We start from the raw sequence: 16,823 nt of genomic DNA, 5'->3' as shown, positions 1-16,823 counted from the left end.
CGGTGTGACTGCGGCAGTGCGGCCCCTGAGGTTCCAACCTTTTGGTTCCCCTCTTTAGCTGTGCTGAACCGGACCTCCTCACGGACTATGGCTCAGTCGCTTGTGGCACGTGTTGTGGTCTCCCACGTTAGTCCGGCCGAGTAAAGGTGCTGGCCAGGTGATGTGTCTGAGCCCGTGCATGTGATCCTCCCGCTGGCTGTCTGTTTATCACGCTTTGTTGGTCGTTTGCCTGTACCAGTTCATCAGCCTGTACCCACTGTCCTGTAGGGCTGCTATTTCCAGGTCGCAGGGGGCTGGACCATCCGTCCCCCTCATTGTGCGTTGCGGTCTGTGTCGTGTCCCGCGTTGCGATCCATGCTCTGACTGAAACATGTAGGTTCCTAAGGTCTTCCTGGGTGTTGTGGCTGCTCGCCACTCTCTCCGGGGTGCCTGTTAGGTGGTGCGGGCTCCACACCTCTGCCTGTGTCCGTGTTCTGGGGCATCCCTCCATGCCGATTGCGCACCAGCTCCAAGGCCTATATCTGCCCATCTTGGGTTACGTGATGCCGTAATCTCTGCAAGGGGCGAGGGGTTAGGATCACGGGTATTCTGCTCGGCCATCCTGTGTCCCAACTCGTCCTTCAAATTCTTCTGCGTGCTCCATTGTTGAGTCTCCCGCACCTCCGGCATCACGTCCCAGCTGCCCTCTCATCCTCTTGCCGCCCTCCGGTGCACCTTGTCCCCAGCCTTCTTCCACGTAGATCGGTTGGGCTGGCACCACTGGCGGTGTTGCTGCAGGGTTCTGCCACGGCACTCTCCTCTCCCCCGGTCTGCACCGCTTGCTGGTCTCCTTACTTCCTCCGGCGCTTCTCTTGGGCCGTTCATGTCCTCACTCTGCACCTTCTTCTTGTCAGGATTCGCTACATGTGTGCTCCAGACTCTCCAACACCGTTTTCTGCGTTTTGCTGTGATTTGCGTTAGGATTTCGTGCCAGCTTGCCGTACCTTCACAAGGATCACTCGGGAGCCCTGAGTTGCTGCAGGCTACTCCATGGCCGCCAAGCCACGCCCATCAGAAATAAATACTTGTTATCTTTTCCAGAGTCTATTGGGCCTTTTTCCCTAGTGGGCTGTATTTTTTCTGGTGTGAGCGTGCAGGGGCGTGCCTTCACTTAGTGACCCCGACGTGATCCCAGCAACCACCGCACTGATGGAGGTTTCCAGGCCGCTTCTCCCAATGGGCCGCGCCCCCCATGCAGAGACCTCCTCCCATGCATAGACCAGTCCCAAATGCGTAAAATCCCAGAGGTTTGCAGGAGCCGTCTTAGCAGAATTCTCTCTGCTCTTTGAAGTGGGTGCAGCTCTGGAGAGTGTGCAGGCCAGTGTTGAAACCGTGTGATGGAGGAGTTCAGGTGAACGTGCTTATGTGAGTAAACCCTTGCAAGGGATAGCAAGTAGGGGAAGGGTTTTTGGAAAAGAGTGCGGGTTGTGAGCACACAGAGAATGAGGTTGCTTGTATACTGTGGGTGTGTTTGTGTGTTTTTTATCATTATTGTTTATTTATTTAATTATTTTTGCATTTGTAAGGCGCCTAAGCCCGGAGGCATCAAAGCGCTGTTTCAAGACCAGTTACTCAATAAGAAAGCTCCATAAGATGAGGGTGGAGGGAAACGCATTACAGATATATGAGAGGTTTCACAATGTCACTTGCTGAAGCATGCAAGGGGCCTACTTTATCAAGTCCACATGTTAGGAGAATAGCAATGTTTTGAGGCCTTTTTCGAAAGGCCCAGTATGATCCCTCCTCTCATTGTGCATATGGGAGGGCCTTCCAATGCTTGGCTGCCAGCCCAGTGAAGCTAGAGCCTCCTCCTTTGACTCGATTGCATTTGGGAATTGTGAGGCAGTGTTTGTGCATTGACCTGGCTGGTCTAATTGAATTGGCTCTTACAATTTTTGTGCCAGGTACACTAGTGCAGTATCCAATAGGCATGTGTGTGTGATACAGAGCGTTTTGAATATCATCCTTTCACGAATGGGAAGCCAGTGGGCTGCCCTTCTGGCTGCCAAAATGTGTTCTCTTTTGGAGATGTTGAGTGCAGAGCGCAGGGCTTTGTTTTGCATTATCTGCCTTTTGTTGATGTTTTGTTGAGAGATACCTGCAAAGAGGACATTGCAATAGTCTAGTCTGGTTCCAATTACAGCTCAAGAAATGGTAAAGCAGCTGTAAGGTATCAGGAATTGTCTGGCAGCATTGATCATCTTGGTTGTGTAGGTAGATGATGACGCGATCACTTGTCGCGTGAGGGAGAGAGTGGCGTCGAGATGGAATCCAAGTGTTTTCAATGAGGTAGAAACCAGGATCAGGTTTCTGTCGATAGTGAAGGAAGTGAATTGAAAGTTGAGTTTCTTGCTACTTCATTCACTTTAACACACACCTGTCGCTCAGGTCACTTTCCGACTAACGGACGGTGTGCGCTTCTTTCTTGTTTTGCGGTTTCCAATTTTCGAGTCAAGGTTAGTAACACAGGCTTGGCCTTGCCTCCCCAACTCTGCCGTTCACCCGGGATGGTCGCTGGTGTCCTTGAAACACAATGCAATCTTAACTTGTGGGATTTGATCTTCTCCACGTGCCTTTTGCGGTCTGTCGGAGCGAACGACCTCCAGCAGGGAAGCTCTGGGGTTTCCAGCCCGCTGCTCTCATCCCTTGGTCCGTTGCTCTGCTCCAATAGGTGTGTCTTCGTCCCAGAAGTTCTGCTTGTTCTCGTATTCCGGCTTGCTCAGAGAGTGTCTTTAGGTATTGCCTTTTATTCGTGTTACGAGAGCTAACTGGTATCAGGTGTATGCACTTAGGGTAAAGTGCTTGACTTTGCATGACCCGATTAACGGGACATGTCCAGTACCATTTCACACCTTGAAACACTTGTGTATAGGCGCGTTATAAATGCCATATAATATCATATCATACCATATGAGAGAGTTAGTCTGGTTACTCTTAGTCATCCTCTTCCTCGGCCCAGTGTTTGTGTAAAAAGGGGGGAGGTGGGACTTCAGTAAATCCTAAAAAAATAGGAAGGGGTAGATGAACAAAATAGGGGGGGGAATACCTCATCGCACCATTGGCTATCTCACCCCCACTCCCGGAAGACCCCTCACCCATGTGATCCTCCTGCAATGGTCTATCCCCAGGGTCTGGATCCAAAGGCGATGGACGTGCCCTTGTCACCTGAGAGTGATCCCCGGGGGCTAGCGGTGAGACATCCTCTGGTTTCTCACAGCAAGAATAGTTGCTAGAGAAGGACACATTTACATAGGGGAAGGGGGCTCTCTCTCTCTATCTCTCCCCTCTCTCCGTCTCTCTCTCTCTCTCTCCCCCCTTTCTCTCTTTCTCTCTCTCTTTGTGCGCATAAACTTTACCTTTCACGTTGATCAAGAAAATGGAACCAGCGCTCTCAAATCGCTCATTATATAATAGTCAAAATTGTAGTTATAGATTTATGCATAGGTTTTCGTACTCATATATGTGTGCAATGCATTTTATAGCAGGTATATTTGATATGTCAATCTTTGGTCTAATGATTTATTTAGGGACGTCTTTTATTTTAAGGCAGTTGTCTTCAAACCTTTTGGCCTGGGCCCCTCCCTGAACAAAATGTGGGCAGGCCTGGCCCTCCCAAAAATGCCAAATGGACAGTAAGTCCAAATGGCTATGTGCTATCGTGCGCCGTTTCCGCACTCTGCTCCCAGTATAGTCCCTGGGTCCCCCCACCTGCTCCCATCATAGTCTCTGGACTCCCTCATCCCACTCCTAGCCCAGTCCCTGGGCTCACCCACCCCACCCCACCACTGACCCTAGGCTCTCCCCACCCTGCTCCCACCACTATCCCATGGCTACCCCATCCTGTTCCCACCACAGTCCCTGGATCTCACCCCCCTCCGCCAGCTCCCAGCACAGTCCCAGGGCCAGTGGCGGCTGTTGAATTTCTTAAGTGGAGGTGCAGAACTAGATATGCCAAAGTGACCTGGCATAATGCGGGTGCCCGAACCAGTCAAGGTGGGTTTGGAGGGGTTCTCCCCAGGGGAAATGTTTTAAAATAATGTGTTAAAATGCTGCATTTTAGAGCACACTTCTTTAACAGTTCCCAAGATTAATAGAACCTAAAGAGGCTGAATGATTAAAAACTATGCTGAGGGTGTGTCAAAAAGAGGTGTAAACACGCATATCTTATCATGCCACATCATATCCTTTTTAATGGGAAGGAGATGGGAGCTGCTGTACATTGCTGCAAGGCTGGGGTGCTGTAGGAAGACCTGATGGCAGCGCATAGCAGAAGGCCGCTGGACACTTTAATGGTACACTTCTCCCCTGCATCTCCTTCTGTAATACTATGGTCTGTAGCCTATGTTAAAGTGGCACTATTTGGGCATTTGTACAATCCTCTCAACTTTGTCATATGGCCCTTAATGGCTACATCCAGGCAACCTGCAAACTGAATTAAGACAGAAGTCGTAAAAGGAATGAGGCTTGTGACAGGGCCATCTTAAGCACTTTTGGGGCCCTGGGCATGGACATCTTTGGGGCCCCCTCCACCAAACAAAGGAATTTTACGGGATAAAGAATACTGGTCACACCCCCCACCCCACCCGTCGCGTTTACAACCTATAGGTTGATATGCTGTCTTGCAGCATAATAAGCAGGTTTACTCCCTTTAAGTCCCCTTAACCTCTTTATTCAGAATGATAAACAAGTAGCATTTGAACACCAACATTAGCAGTCTACGAATAGGTTACTGTTCTAGTACATAGAGGATACTTTTTTATCAATAACATCCAGGAAGGTATGCAGCCTGTAGCATTAATGCAGGACTGTATATCAAAGGTACATGTCACCCATAATAGACAGAGAACTCACATTAGCTGCCTCATAGAATGCAAATGTGCTCATGCATGGATAGAGACCACCAATTAGAAGGAAGGAGAACACTACACATACCGTAGCATGGATAGTGGAGGCAGATTAGAAGCTACCAGGAAGGTGTCTTTGTCAGAAAGACTGAGATTAGAAGTGGAATATGGTTTTCAAATAGTGTTGCCATTAGATATCAAAGGAACAAATGCATGTGGTGTGCGATATAAATATGCTCACTATTAACATAGTGAAACCATGAATAAGGCTTTTATGAAGATCATACCATGAGAAGGATATCACTCTGAACGGCTGACCATTTTGAAAGGTTTACGGACTGACAATATTGAGAGGTTAGGCAATACAAGATTAAATGAGATGCCCAGGATCACATATTGGTTAAGGGGTGAAACTGGGATTTGTGCCGCCAACTCTGCAATTGCTGCATTTGAACACTTTCTTTTCCAGTTCTTACCTTGAAATAAAACAATTTCATTTTGTAAAGAAAGGACTTGGAAAGTACACAAATCACATTATCAAACATGACAATTTTTAAACAAAGTATTATAGAAGGGTGTTATGAAAAATGGGAATGATTCTAGCTTCATTATCTCCATCATCGAGGGAAGTGTATAAGAACCAGCATACCAATCTTTGGGCCTCATTACACGGTAGGCGGTGGACCAAGGTGCTGTTAGCACCTTGGTCCATGCCGGTAAAATACCGGCACCGCCTTGGAGGAGAGGGGAATTACCGCCCTATTCTAAGGTTGGCGGGGCGGTAATTCCTCCTTCCCCCATTGCCCTTCTCCATTCCCATTTTTGCCCCATAGAGCTCTATGGGAATGGGGAAGGCACTAATTACGGTGCCACAAATTGTGGTACCGTAATTAGCACCCTGGTCCCTTTGCGGGTTGGTTTTTAACGCCTGCTAAACAGCAGGCGTTAAAGTACCAACCCGCAAAGGGACCTCGTAGTAAGGCGGTAAGGGTTTACCGGTACCGGTGCCCTTACCGGTACCGGTAAACCCTTACCGCACTATGTGTAATGAGGCCCTATGTCATTTAACACATTTTTTAAATACTTCCAAAACAATGGCTTGTGGCATTTTAATTTATAAATGTGCATAAAAACCTTTGTCTTTTACAAAAAAGCAAACCGTTTTTGTGTCAAACAAGCAGACCTTAAAATATGCTTGCCTGAGAGCTGCAACATATGGTCTGCTCTCTTCTGTCTACCACCCCTTACACTCAAATGGCCTTCATGAGAAGAAAGATCAAATAATGGGCTAAACTATAAGAGCAGCATGCACGAAGGCAAATCTCTCAGAAGACAGCACAGTGATGTAACATATATTAGATTATTTGACCAGGGTCGCTATATCATCTGCTGGCAAATCCAGGATACAAGGATGACGGCTTTCGTTCTATAGTATTGAATTTGGAAACTTATTGACCTCTTGGACTGCCATCGTTGGAGGTGATTGCCTAGGTTTTACAACACCCCATCTGAACAAACCAATTTCTAGACCTTCACCATACAGATGATATGTTTGTTTTTATAGTAACCCCTAGCTGGTGCAGGTACATTGCTGATAATAGCAGATGTTGTTCTGCAAAACCAAGTATGTATGCAGGCAGCTTTATAAACCTCAGAAAGGAAATTGCTCAACAAGCCTTGCTAGAATGTGATATTCTAATTATGCATACGAGGACATATCACTACAATGGGTGCTTCACACGCTGAGCTAACTTCTGAACCACTGTGGCACTCAATTTATCAATATGCATTTAACCATGGCCTATTGCACATGATCAACATAATTCCCACAGGAAATAAAGAATGCTACAGAGTTGTGCTGTAAGGAACACACAAACTATGTATAACACAGTGAACACAGAGAGCAATACATGATGAATTGATCAAGGCAGAATACACTTGTCAGAACAGAAAGGCAATGAGTTTAGAGTCTCAGCAGCACCCCATAAAATATCCTGACGTGTGCTATTTAAGACTGGTGAACAATGGAATCGTACTTCTTCAGATCAGCTAGACTTGTGGGGCCCCCTCCAAGGTGGGGATCCTGGGCAAGTGGCCCTTTTGCCCTCCCATACAAACGTCTCTGGCTATTGAAACAAGCTTCAAGAACGTTATACATTTTCAGTGCTATGTTTTCAAGGCAGAAAAAAAGAACGAGGTTTCAGAAACGAGGGACCACTCACTTGTGAAGCTCGGCCGCTATATCTCAAAATCTTATTTAGTAGTGAGGATGAAACAGCCAATCTCCATTGATCATCAGCTAAGCATTGTTGACAAATTAGTATTTTGGAGAATTTGCACTATTAAAGTTTTGAGAAGGTAAGTCTCCACATTTCTTAATTACATAATTGCTTTCACTTGATCTTTGAAGAGATCCAGGTTCAATCTCTAGTTTTCATCTGCCACCAGACTTTGAATGGAGTATATGGCTTTTTTGGAAAGGCCTGTGTGGATTTCATTGCACAAATGTAGCAGTAACATATCATCTATCAGTTGCAGGTTGCGCGAGGGTTTTGCCACCAGTGTTTAACAGAGGATCAAAGGAGACAGCAGAATTGAAAGTAACCTCTATGACCCCCACCACTTCCCCTGATCCTGGGGAGAGCCCAGGATTCAGTAACATAATTCAGTTAAGCATAAACTGATTAGGAATAAAGCATGCCCTCATCTCTTGAAGGCCATGTTTTAAGGATGTCGAACATGAAATATGAAATGTTTTGTTTTTTTCTTTCCCGATTCCATCATTTCTCACCAGAAAATGCCATTTTCTTTTCTTTCCTTTTTTTCCGACTGTGTGTCTGCGACCCCCTGGACATAAGGCTGCAGCCCCTGATAGGGTCGCGCCCCACCGTTTGAATACCGATGTATTAAAGGGACATATAAAAGAGGGGGTAGAGGAGGACATTTCAATTTCATTTTAAATAAGAGATCAAATGTCAGTTTAAACAAAACTGAACACCACTCAAATGGAACTGAATATCTATTGTCCACAAGGTCAAACATTATGCATCAACAGGTCAACAATTCTGAACAGAAAAAGAACTCACTCCCTAGCACTGGATTGTTAGAATATATTGCTAGGTCCCTATTGTTTCCCAAACTTAACACTGCCTTTTACAACACATCTCCTATTGATGTAAATAATAATACCAATGTTATTAATGGATATGTAGGTGCACCTAAACGCTCAAAGAGACAAGCACGAAGGGCAAAGTATGATGCTTATCATGGGCTTGGTCTCGATGCCATGGAAGATGTGCGGCACCCAGAAAAGTCTAACAGTTGGTATACGGACATGAGCTTGGTGGGGAGAAATAAAGTGAATGGAAGTTGTTATGTGTGTTGGTTGATACCGCATGCACCATCTTGCGCTGTATAGGCTCTGGGGCACATTTCAGGCACATAATGTAAGACTTGAACTTGTTGATCCAGACCGCCTGCAATGTGAGAAAACCCCAAAGGGAAGCACATGCCTGAGGAGACCATACCTGGTGATACAAGGACTGAAATACAGACATAACTAATGGCAAGACACAACAGTGAGCTGCATGGCAGAGGGTCTGGTGGGATACGAAGAAGGGGATTTGGCCCGGGTGGAAGCAGCGTGCTACCGTTCTGGACTGAACATATCACAAAGCAAACATGGATTGAAGCAATGGAGAACCAGTGAAAGTACACAGAAAAGAATCATACAAACTTTGCTTTTACAGTGCCAAAACAGTATTTATAGGGGCCAATGAGCATTGCAATAAAACCTTGCTCAGTCCTGACCTCAAGAAAGGCACGGCGGCAGTGATTGATTACTACTGGGTGTGTGAACAACAAGCGTACTTGCCATCATCATGGAGGGGCTACTGTTCGCTGGCCATACTACACTCAGCTCTATTAGTAATCCCAAAAGTACATCTGCAAGGGGGGTCAACAGACTCTTTTGCCCCTATCTCCTTTTCAAGCCCTGAAAAAAAAATCAGAAACCAATTGCCAGCACCAGAGTTCCACACCCTCCCTGGTAAAGGAAAAGCTATAACTCTGCCATGAAGAAAAAGATCGAACTATCTGTCCAAGGACTCATCAAGCTTGCACGAGGAAATCCCAGACGAAAACCAACACTTCACCAAAGCAGAAACTTTCTTTGCCTCATTGCTACTACCTGGTGTTCAAGCTGCGGCCAACGCTAAATGGCTGCAGATTGTCCGCTGAGAATGGATCCAGCTGGCTAACGACACTGAGCAAGCGTTCAATGTCATAGATATGGAACTCTGTGTCTTGAGACTGAGGACAATGCAGAACCGCTATGTCCTTGATATGCTAACTGCCATGGAGGGAGGCATGTGCAAATACAAATTGGAGATTATGTTGCTCATTCGTGCCTCCCAAAGATGCAAAGAATGGTTCCCTGTCACATACAATTAAAGCTGTGCACAACTTGGGAGCGTGCATGAAGAAAGAAGACTGGTTCGATCATACTTTATCTTGGGCTCCATCATGGCTGGGGTCGATCGTGAAGATGCTGGTACCCATCATCGTCTTTATTTTGGTAATTTTTTGCACATGCCAAATGGGACTCTAATGTTGTGCCAAATCAGTGCCCAGTAGCGCAATGATGATGGCTTCAATTGGGTGGGGGCACCCAAAGCACTGTGAGGTTCCAGATAGAACGGTACCCAAACAGACGACCCAAACAAGCCCTGCATGGTAGAGATCCACCACCCCTTACACGCCCGTGGCACAGTTACCACACCCCCACCCGACCACGAAAACTACACAGAGCACTGGTTAGAATTAGAAAGTGGTGGGGATTGTATTTACATGACAAGTACCCTAGAGGAATATGCCCAATCTGGAGCAAGTTTACAAGGTGTTTGTAGAGCATGGGTTCCAAAGGACAGGTCGCCACCATACATGGAAGCTGAAAGGCTGGATAGGGTGTAGAGGGGAGAGGAAAACATATACCCCCCTAGGCGGTACCAAACAAGATCTAGACGCTAATAGCGCTCATCCAGGGAGCAGTGGGGATGGAATACACTTAAAGGGAGGTGTGTGATCACCTTAGTGCATGCAGTATAAGTAATATGGCAGATGCGGGTATTCACCATCTTGGCAAGCGGCATCCATCTTAGAAGTTAGGCCCAAGCGCAGCTAACAGTATTCTGTGTATTAGTATTAGGCCACTTGCATGAGCGTGAACACCACCCCTACCCTGGCCAGGTCTGCGAGATCCACAACCTCCTCCATTGTTCAGAAAGTTACAGGCCCTCGCGCCTGGCAAGAATACACCCTGTAATGTCATGAGAAGGGAGCGGAATGCCTCTTGGCAGTACCATCCACAGGACAGATAGACTAGCCTGTTGATGTCCACTGACATCACATTTATTTTCATTCTTTGCCACATGGTGCAACTTCCGGGTGTAACCATGAAGTGGGTCATCATACATATTCCTGTGGCATTGCTGACAGTGAGCCAAAAAGGGACTCAACATTTCCACCTGTGCGTTAGCCTAATGCTGGCTGGGACACATGCACTGCCTTCACGTTTCTGTGCCCCCATGGTGTGCGGTTGTACTCACCTGGTTCGGGTTGGCTTCCTGCCTCTGCTCCTCCGATTCCCTCTATCCCTTCCATGTGATGGATGCTTGCCACTCTCTCCTCCAGTGGCAGTCATCTCACAGTGATGTTTGGCGAGGAGACTATGGACAAGTGGGTTGAGATCATTCCACATCTTACTACAGTCTTCCAAGTCTCCCTGCTATTGGCAAGGAAAGAGGGTCTTCCCACCCCCTAGCGATACAGAACAAGAAGTAGGCGCTAATAGAGCACATCCAGGGAGCAGGGGAGAGAGGGGTATACATAGGGGGGGGTGCGATCACCTTAGTATATGCATCATAGGTAATATGGCAGATGCGGGTATACGCCATCTTGGCAAGTGGCAGTCATCTTAGAAGTTCGGCCCAAGCGCAGTGAACAGTATTCTGTATATTAGTATTAGGCATCTTGCATGAGCACGAACACCACCCCCACCCTGGCCAGGTTTGCGAGATCCACAACCTCCTCCATTGTTCAGAAAGTTATAGGCCCTCGCGCCTGCGAAGAATGCGCCCTGCACGGTCATGAGAAGCGAGTGAAGCGCCTCTTGGCAGTACCATCCCATAGAACAGATAGCAGGGCCCTCCTGCCCCCAATGATCCCCACATGAGAAATACGACTTTGCCATGCTTTCATCCCATGACCCCCACATGCCACAGTACCATCCAAGCCCAGACCACCGAGCATAAAACCTTTACACCCCTCGATCGATCACTAAGATCAGAAGGCAAGGCTATCGCGCCTTCAGAAATGGGTCACACGATTTGTGCAGCAAGGTGCAGAGTGGCAGCAGAGAGTTTAGGGTTGTGCCTTCACTGCACAGTGGCAACTGCCATTACATTGTCCCTTATGTTGGCCCATGTTGTGATCTTGCAACAGACAGATGTTTTTCTCTGATTTGCCCCAAAATAGCTCTTCAGCATTGGCCACCACCTCATCTGCTAATAACTGCATCTTTGCGTCACCGAATTTGGGTTTGTGGACCCCCAATTCTGGCACCCTCAACTTGCCCTGGCCTGCTGGCATGATTCCACAAAGTTTGGTAGCTGGATGGAAAAGGAAAATGGCGGATTGAAGATGGATTCTGCTTTTAAAGATGGCTGCCACAGAGATTCCCGTTTGTGAAATGACGCTATTTACACCCAGTGGTAATTCTGCTGGTGGAATTACTGTTCATTAATTCCCCAATTTTTCCAGCAATAAAGGTAAATTCGCCCTAAATTGGGCTGATTTACTGTTTGAAGCTGATTTTTTTAGGTAATTTCGCCAGATTGAATTACTGTAACTGTGGATGGTTTGTGTTCACTCCTGTCAACCTGTAATATGGTGGTCATTCTGCCGGACCCCGGGCAGTAATGGTAATTCTGTCTGGAGGTATTACCGACCAACTCACCGCTCTACTTGTAATGAAGCCCAATATGTTTTCATAAATGCAGCTGCTTGAATCTGAACACAGATGCCTACATCAGCATTGATATTCATCACAGGTTGGTTCACCACGAACCACCAGGAGAGACAGGATCAGCTCAATTGGCTCTGGAAGGTAGCCTGGAATAAGGGCCTCCTACCATTGGGCACAGACACTCACTCGTACCAATATGCTCATTCGCTCCTTTACAACAACAAACAATAGAACGCAGCTATACCCCTCGATCAATTTGGCCTACCTGCACACATACCTACACTACTTCATGAACACCTCAACAGTCTCTTATAACGCAGTTATACCCCACGAACAAAATCGGCCTAGCTGCCCACATAATGTCATACACAGGCCCCACGGCCGCCAGAAGGCAGACTCAGAGGCCATCTACCCTGCTGCACACATTCCACTGACCTATCACAACCTCTGCACTGCACCTAGCATTAGAATACAGCCCCTCCATGCGCAAACCGCAGTGGCTGCACACATACTGAGTGCACCTAAGCACTATATACCAGGCTACTCTCTCCACTAACTTGGATTGCGGTCGCCAAGGGTGTTCAACCCACAGCACTTTGAGATCATACCAATGGTATATAAGGCGCTATACAAATGCACAATAACATAACATAACACAACAGTGTTTTCCCAGTAGTGTCGACAAATTCATTCTTCTTAGTGGTAATTGTCAATTTTTTAATTTGCTTCACCCACTGCACTTATTCAAGACCCTGAGTTTGTACTTGCAGAAAAAGCAACAATTTACAGAGCTTTCTTGTACAAGGTCAGCCAAAATCAAAGATGCTTTTGAAACCTCTGTTTGGCTTATGCTTGTTTGATTTTCCAGAATTGTAACTATTATTAAAAGTGACTTTGTGCACCAAGATCACACTGGGAAAGCAATTAAGTTAAAATCCTATGCCACCTGTGATTCAACGAATGTGCTTCATGCAATCTACTCTCTGTATTATATTGGAACAACATCTTGTGAAGCAAAAACTAGATTGAATGTGCTTCATGCAATCTACTCTGTATTATATTGGAACAACATCTTGTGAAGCAAAAACTAGATTGAATGGACATTTTTGGAGGAAAATTCACGAAGTCTCTCAGGTGGAGTTTAAAATTTTTAAAACTGCATCGCTGCATCCCAAAAGCGAGAACATTGACTATATACTCGAGCAGAGGATGCATTTTGGATTGATCACCCACAGACCTTTTGGCCCCATTGACTCAATGATGAATTAAATCTTATATGGTTGTTTTCATTTGGTGTAATTTTGCTCTTATATCATCATTTGAACATTATTTTCTTTCCATGTTGTGCAGCGCATTCTCTTTCCCGTCCTTTTCCCGTCCTACCCCTGCCATTTTTCTCTGGTGTGTTTGCAGTGGTGGTCTGTATTTATAAATTATGTTTATATTATTTCGTACATATTTCAGGGTAGTTGTGGTTCATTGTCTTTTCTGCATCCTTTATCACCTTTTTGATTATATTTCTTCTCCAAAAATCTTGTGTTGGTTAGCCTTACTTTATATTCATTTATGAAATTGTGTTTGTGATTTAATGTTGTAGTAGTCTGTATTTTTACTGCATAGTCTGTTTATTATTTTTACTTTCCGCCAATTCCTTGCTATTAATTAGACCTTTTTCTTTTTTTATGGTTTTATCTCGTGGGTTACAGCATTCATCTTTGATGACACATTTTCTGCCGATCATTATGAGTCAACATGCTGATGGCGGTAGTTTCATATCGACTTTTTGATTTGTTCAGCTTCTATCAGTAAACATGTGACTTTAGCACTAGGGGACACTCTAACGTACAATATGTGCCTTGAGTAGAATATGTTTCTACATAAGTATTATTTGTATTATTTATGATATAACATGTAGTCGTACTGATGACAGTCTGTGACCAAAACGTATTGATTCCGACTCACCAGTGGTTGGTGCTCACCCTTCGGGCTACAATACAACATTATGTAGATTTTCACATTGAATCTGGATGTACTCAAATTCTTTGGATATTAAGACTCAAAATGCCTATATACTTTTTGTGCCTTTGTTCTAAAGAAAATTGTTTCTTTTCAAATGTTTTCCATTTTATTAATCTATAAAAGTATAATTTACAAGTCGGACAGACTATTGTGAAACGTATTGTGAAATATATTCCTGTTGGACTCATAATTCCAGTGTCATCAAGTCTTTTGTGAAAACCATTGAAGCTTTTTTTAAGTCAACACCATATTGGTGTTAATTCACACTACTTTTCCCAGAGGTTTTTAATAAGCCAGCAGAGGGTGGCAGCTCATGTGATGACCAGATGTTATATGGATGGAATGGATGAATGCATGTGGAATGAATGGATGGAATGGGGGGCATGGATGCATGTGGAATGAATGGAATGTATGTATATGAAATTGATGGATAGAATGGGTGGAATGGATGGAATGTATGTATACCGAATTGATGGATGGAATAGATGGAATGTATGTATATGGAATTGATAGATGGAGTGGACGGAATGGATGGAGTGGACAGAATGGATGGATGGAATAGATGGATGGAATGGATGGATGGATGGAATAGATAGATGGATTGGATGGAATAGATGAAATGGGTGGAATGGATAGAATGGATGAAATGGGTAGAATGAATGAAATGAAAGAAATGGATGACATGGAACGGATGGAATGGATAGATGGATGGATGGATGGATGGAATGGATCGATGGAACGGATGGATGGAATGGATGAATCAATGGAATGGATGAATGGAATGGATGGATGGAATGGATTGATGGATGGATGGAAAGGATGGAACGAATGGATGGATGCTCTTTAATGATGAATCATCATATCATATCACATCACTACGGCTACTCTCTACTATACACCATCACACAACTAGAACACAGTTATACCCCTGATAAATTCGGCCTAGCTGTTCACATACGAACACTACCCCATGAACATCTCATCACCCTAATAAAACACAGCTATTCCATGACATTTCGGACTAGTTGCTCACATAAGCGTACTTTCGGGCCTAACGCAGCCAAACCCAGTCTGGATGTCCACCTACCAGACTGCACACATCCAACTGATATCTTCAACACCAGACCTAACGCTAGGATGCAGCTACCATCCGTCAATTACATCAGCTGCACACATAATCGGTGCACCCATGCACCCTATGACACTAACTCTCTCTACTGACCAGAACTGCAGTTCCCGGGGGCGTTCAACCTACCAGCACTTTGAGATCATACCAATGCTATATAGAGCGATATATAAATGCCAAGTAACATAACATAACATTATATTGTACAGTTCATGTAAATCGACTTGTTTCAACTTAGTGTGGGTTCTAGCTTTCATGAGTTGAACGCCTGAGAGGAAGGTTTCAGGAAGGTTAGGGGATTCTAAGGAAGACATTTGGTGAGAGGCTGGGATGAAGGATTTAGAAGACTGTGCAGACAGGAGCAAGGAGATTCACCAGCTCTGCAAAAAAGGTGTGGAGTTTCAGTGGTCAGTTACACGTGAAAAGGAATTTAGGGAAATAAAACAGGTGATATCTAGTGCCCCAGCATTAGCTCATTTTGACACAGGGTCTGAAATGTAGATCATGACTGATGCCATAGAATCTGGTTTGTGGGCTGTACTCTTGCAAAACCAAAGAGAATTGCAAAGAGTGGTGGTGTTGCATCACGGACCCTGATGGTTGTGGAGTTTTAATATTCTGTAAGTGAAAAAGAGGCAGCGAGTGTGATCTGGGTGAAGGTTTGTAGTTCGAGCTAATCACAAGCCCTTGGTGGGGGTGTTCAAGACCAGGGGGTTTGAAGAACATTCTTGCAGGATAATAAGATGGGTGACATTGTTGGAAGGGCATGGTTTCTCTTTGGAGAATAGAGTGGCTTATTTATTCTGCCCGAGTGGGTTCTTATGTATAAGCAGTAATGTCCACACACCCTTCACACACCCTCCTATCTGAGACTGGGTGATCTGATTCCCACTGTTTCCTCGGCTAGTTGTAGTGGTAGTAGTAGATCAATTTCTGACAGTTGCTCTCTTTCCTCTGTTGTTAGATTCCCCACTCCCTTGTTTCTCTTTTCCCTAACCCTGTACTTCCCCCTATGATTGTAAAGCACTCCATTGCTTCTCAAAGCTAGGTATGTGCTCAATAAATAGCCTCATAATAATAATAACTGGTGGGGATATACAAAAGCTGATTTTAGAGCCGAGCCATGAGGGACGTCTAGGAATGACAAAATCCAAGGGATGGATCAGAGAAGATTACTGGTGGCCACGGATAGACATCAATGTTGAAGGCTTGGTTAAGGAATGTAGCCTGTGCAGCGAGAGTGGTAAATTCCTGAAGAACCAGAATCAGCCATTGAGACCTATTGAATTATCTAGCATGCTTTGGGAGTGGGTTGCTCTCGATATACTGGGACAGCTAGATGGAGTAAATGGGAGGAAACATATTTGTTGGTGGTTTTGGACCTGTGCTCGAAGTGGGTAGTGGTCAAATTGGTGGATGAAGCAGATTCTAAGGCTGTGGTACATTTTCTGGATGGAGTTTTTCAAAGGGAGGAGTTTATATGAAATATACTCACGAGCAATGGTGCTCAATTGTCGTCACGTAGTGTGGAGTCCTTCCTGCGAGGTGTGGGCGTGATGCATCATAAGACATCTCTGTATCATCCAGAAACCAATGTAGTGGTGGAGAGGTTTAACCGTACACTGATGCAGGCAGTTAGAATGGCAATTAGTGGTGGGGAGAGTTGGGAGGAGGTGGTTGAAAAGAGAGTGTGTGTGTACATGTTCGCCCCACATGCCACAATGGGTTTAATACTGTTTGAGGTACTTAGGAGGAGAAAGCCTCACAAGGC

The sequence above is a fragment of the Ambystoma mexicanum genome, chromosome 6q (assembly GCF_040938575.1).
Source record: "Ambystoma mexicanum isolate Mex_15411 chromosome 6q, UKY_AmexF1_1, whole genome shotgun sequence".
Taxonomy (NCBI): domain Eukaryota; kingdom Metazoa; phylum Chordata; class Amphibia; order Caudata; family Ambystomatidae; genus Ambystoma; species Ambystoma mexicanum.
The sequence above is the reverse complement of the archived record's forward strand: the minus strand, read 5'-3'. Positions refer to the sequence as shown.